This window comes from Azolla caroliniana, unplaced genomic scaffold (assembly GCF_043228905.1).
Source record: "Azolla caroliniana isolate FFs.n. ecotype wild unplaced genomic scaffold, voAzoCaro1.0.p SCAF_13, whole genome shotgun sequence".
Classification (NCBI taxonomy): Eukaryota; Viridiplantae; Streptophyta; class Polypodiopsida; order Salviniales; family Salviniaceae; genus Azolla; species Azolla caroliniana.
In genome coordinates this window covers 2,174,435-2,179,305 of record NW_028230448.1, presented here as the reverse complement: position 1 = coordinate 2,179,305, position 4,871 = coordinate 2,174,435, and the positions used below count along the sequence as shown (strand labels likewise).

The following is a 4,871-nucleotide window of genomic DNA, read 5'->3' as shown; positions in this document are numbered from 1 at the left end:
GGGTGTTTGGTCTAGTGGTATGATTCTCGCTTTGGGTGCGAGAGGCCGCGAGTTCGATTCTCGCAACGCCCCAGTTTGGCCAATTTTGTTGAGGTTTGTGCTTGAAGGTTTTTTTAATACTATCAACAACGGTAGGTCCTTCGTTGCTTTTAAATTTCACAAAGGCAAAAACCTTTAATATTTCATGTTACTATACTAAAGTCAACCACCATTGTGTTGGCATCATTATCCATAACCACCAAATTTATTCATCACAACATTCATGCCTTGTCGCTAATGTGACCATTATATGATAGAATCTCATGTCCATGAGTATTGGATATCCAACAAGATTTAGGTGAAAGAGTCACATTAGTTTTAAATGTCCATCCGTGTATATTCAGTGTGTGATGGAAGCCATATCCTTTGTTGATAGGCCATCGATCGTTCCACATAATGAGATCCTCTTCACAAAGCTATCATTTTTGTAGGGAATGTGACCAAGCATCAATGAGTGTATTGTGTGGTCTGTTTTTCTTGATATGTTGGTCAAGGATTATATGGTGCAATAATAGACTTTTAAATGATAGGATAATAGCCCATTTGTATTTCTTCCATCTATATTTATATTGGCATATAGTTATGACTATATTTCCACACAAGGAAAGCTCAAATGCAAGTCTTATTTGTGGGCAATCCTTTTTTCCAAGCATGAAATTAGCACCATGGGCCACGACACCTTGTTTGATAACACCCCATCCTCTTATCATTTTCCTCAATTTCATGTGCAAAGATTGAAATGGTAGAAAACACAAGTACAGAGACACAAGATTTAATGTGGAAAACCCGGAAAGGGAAAAACCACGGGAGTCCACAAACTCCTAACTTTATCACTATGGTAGGAGGAATATTGTTGATGGGTGGGGGGTGGAGCCAGAGACAAAATTTAACGTAGACAAACCTAAAAGGGAAAAACCACGGGAGTCCACAAACTCTGAACTTGATCACTATGGTAGGAGGAATAAATTGATGGGTGGGGGTGGAGCCAAGATTTAACGTGGAAAACACGGAAAGGGAAAAACCACGGGAGTCCTCAAACTTTGAACTTTATCGCTATGGTTGGAGGAATATTGTTGATGGGTTCGAATGTGAGAGGATAGAGAGAGAGAAAGAGATACACATAGAGAATGAGAGGCAAAATCGAGACAAGCACAAGTTCAGGGGTAACTTCACTATATTTTTCCTTTTCATGCCCCATGGGTGGGGGTTTATATATAGTACAAAAAGCCAAATGGGGGTAGTTACATCTACTTACCCTTGTCTCTCACATTTGTACACATGCACACAAATAGCCAAATGTGCATGTGTACACACTCTTCCTCACACTCAAACATTAACATTTCATGTTACACATTACACACCTTACGCATTACACCGTAGCTTCTTGTTCCTTTTGTTCTTCTTCTTTCTCTCCTCTTTGTTTTCGTGGTTCTGCTTTCTTCTTCTTTCATTCTTTCGTTTGCTTCTTCTCTTCCAATATGCGCTCAGTCCATTATGGTGGTGGTGGTGACCATTGTCTTCTTCCTCCTCTTTCCATCTTTCTCCTTCTCCTTCTCCTTCTTTTTCTTCCTTAAATTGGTGTTTTTTGATGGAATTTGAAGTTTTAATCATGTCAAAACCTTCCTCCTAATTAAGTCAATCTAAAATCAGTTAATTAACATTACAAAGATGAATTCAACCCACAAGCGAGGTCTTCGACCTCATTTGAATTATGAAGAAAACCTACAAATTTTGGAGTTAATAGAACAACCATCATCTCGTCTTCGCAACAAGGTAGAAGTTTTGGTATAATTTAATCAATCATTAGAAGTTTGATAAAGAAGAAGGATGAGGTATGAATATGTGCTCAACAAAGTTGAAAATATAGTAAAAATAGGTTTTAGAGGATCCCCTAGAACCTATTTTTATGCTTAAATTAGAGATACCCTAAATTAGAGGAATGTTTTTATGCTTGAATTTATTCATCTCATCGATTGTTAATTGCATTGCCTCCATCAGGTATTACAGTCTACAAACAAGGCTCGATGATTGGTTGTAGAAATGAATATTTCTGATAATGATTTCAAAGAAACTTGGAGTTGGTTTAGGAAATTTTCTCATCACCAATATTTGAATACAATGAGATTGTATAGTGAAGGAGGAGCAATTTATTGAAATGGCTCTAAATTGTTGGCTTCTTGGAAAGGCTCTATGTGTCAGAACCAAGACAGAGGATGGAGCTACTGAAGAACGATAAAAAGAGATCACCAGAAGAGAGGAATGAAATGATAAGAGAAGAATGAATGTATTAAATTAGAATGAGAATGGATACAAGATGTCATGAGTAAATGAAACCCCATGAGGTTTAGGATGACTTGAACCCGTGACCTCCTAAAGAGGAACACTCAACTCTAGCCATCAGGTTATATATATTTTATGTAAAAATATCATAATTTGGTATATTATAATATTGATAATGTAACCCTATGAATATCCAAAGGGTGCCTTGACCCTTCAATATCCCAAAGGGTGTCAACGACCCCTCAATATCCCAAAGGGTATCATGACCCTACAACATCCCAAAGGGTATCATGACCCTACAAACATCCAAGGGGCACATACTACTCCTATATAAATAGGACATATTGTATTGTTAGAACCATTCTGGTTCAACACTAGTCTTTGGCAAATATTCTAGTTCTTGCTCTTATATATTTTCCTATTATATTAAAAATATAGCCATTGTTCCCTCTTTCTTTTCCTCTCTTGTTCAATCTTCTTTTGTCAAGCTAACTCCTTGACAGTCTGAACCAGGATATCTTCTCTTTTTCTCTCTCTCTTTCTCACCACATGGTGCCACACTAGAATGCAAATGGGAAGCTTTCAAGAAAGTCATTCTCTCATGTACAAACAAATGTTTTTCGAGCAACCGCACATCTTGGAAATGCACCAAGAAACTTAGGAAAAAATGGTTTGATAAAGAATGTCGTGAAGCTCGAAAGTGCCTTATGATTTTGGATGTAGTTAAGGATAAAGAGAATTACCAAAAGCATTTGCATGAGTATAAAAGGCTTATTCAAAGAAAGAGAAGAATATGGGAAGTTACTCAACAATTTATCCAAACGCAAGAGAAAGCACATGCATGTGCTAAATTTTGGGGAAATCTAAAGGGAAAACGTGTTGAGAGTTATGGTGACTTAACTCTTCACGACTTGTCTATGCATTGTAAGAATTTATATGAGTTATCTCTTGCCGGAAAGATGATGTGTTATGGTTCTCTTTCACATATGCCTTCCTTCTTTACAATTGAAGATATATGCATAGGACTTAAGAAATTGGCCTCTCGAAAGGCAAGCGATCTTCAATGTATAAAGGCTGAAATGCTCAAATGGACGGGAAAGGAAGCACATATATGGATAAGCGATATGTTTAATGATGCATTGCAACATGGTATGCCGTACGATTGGACTACAAATTGGATCAAACCTTTACATAAAGGTGGAGATATAAATAATGTAAACAATTATCGAACCATCATGGTTGGCTCATTAATGGCAAACCTATTTGGATGTATAATGGAATCAAAGATAAGTGTATGGGCTGAAAAAAGTGGTAAGAGAGCTTATGGACAAGCTGGCTTTCGGAAACACCATAGCACCATTGATCACCTTATCACCCTTCGAGTATTAATGGAGGAAAGTCGCCTTAGAGGTAAAGGTTTATATTGTTGCTTTGTAGACTTCAAGAAAGCTTTTGATATGGTACCTCGTGAGCATCTTTGGAGGCGAATGGAAGAACTTGAGGTGCCAAGTGAATATATGCTTGCAATTTCCCGAATTTATGAGAAGGTTATATGTTGTGTGCGCATGAAAGATAAACTTTCAGATTTTTTCAAAAGCACTATTGGTGTTAAGCAAGGATGCCCACTCTCACCAACACTATTTGGTCTATGCATTGATGAATTGGAAGAAATGGTTACCAAGTTTGCAAAGGAAGAATGTGTTGAAGAAGTTGCCATTGGGAATGTTGTGATTATGCTTTTGCTATATGCAGATGACGTAGTGCTTTTTGCAAATACTTTAGGAGATGCACAAAAGCTTATGAAGGCATTGGAAAAATTTTGCATGCATACTAAATTAAGTGTCAATAGCTCTAAAACAAAGATTATGCTTGTGAAGAGCCAAAAAAGAGATAAACCATGCATTATGTACAACAATGAGCCACTTGAATGTGTGGAAAGCTTCAAATATCTTGGCCTTGAAGTTCCTTCAAATCATAGATGGAATGAATGTGCTACACGCCGCTTAGAGGCGGGCAAACGAGCATACTATGCATTTGAGAACACATGCAATCTTGGAGATATTAAGTGTTGGGTCCTCAAGAAATATCTTTTTGACACTTTGGTGACACCAGTTCTTCTCTATGGGGTGGAAGTATGGGGCGGTAGCATCCCTAAGTCTATGTGGAAAGAGTTTGAAAATGTCCAAAAGCATTTTCTTACCAAGTTTCTACAAGTTAAGAAACAAACGCCCTACACCCTCCTCCTTGAGACGGGATCGCTTCCCATTGAGATCATGGCCATGGAAAGGGTTGTTGAATACATGCTTAAGGTTCAAAAAAGTCCCTCACATCGACTTCCTAGAATTGCGTGGGAAGCAAGCAAAAAGATCCAAAAGACGCATAAAAGCAAAATTTTGTGTTCCGGTTGGATGCAAGATATAGAAAAATGGTTTGGTAGATGGGATGCGAGACACTTGCTTCATGATGCATCATTAGATTCCTCTGTAAATGAGGCATTTTTGCAACGCCAATGTATCATGACATGGGACAAATGTGGAGGCTCACGCTTCACA

At 37.8% G+C, this 4,871-nt stretch overlaps 1 non-coding gene across 1 annotated transcript; it reads left to right on the top strand.

Moving 5' to 3' along the window:
• On the top strand, positions 1-72 carry TRNAP-UGG (transfer RNA proline (anticodon UGG)). The gene has a single exon. It is a non-coding gene; the product is annotated as a tRNA-Pro (tRNA).
• Positions 73-4,871: the final 4,799 nt, after the last annotated feature.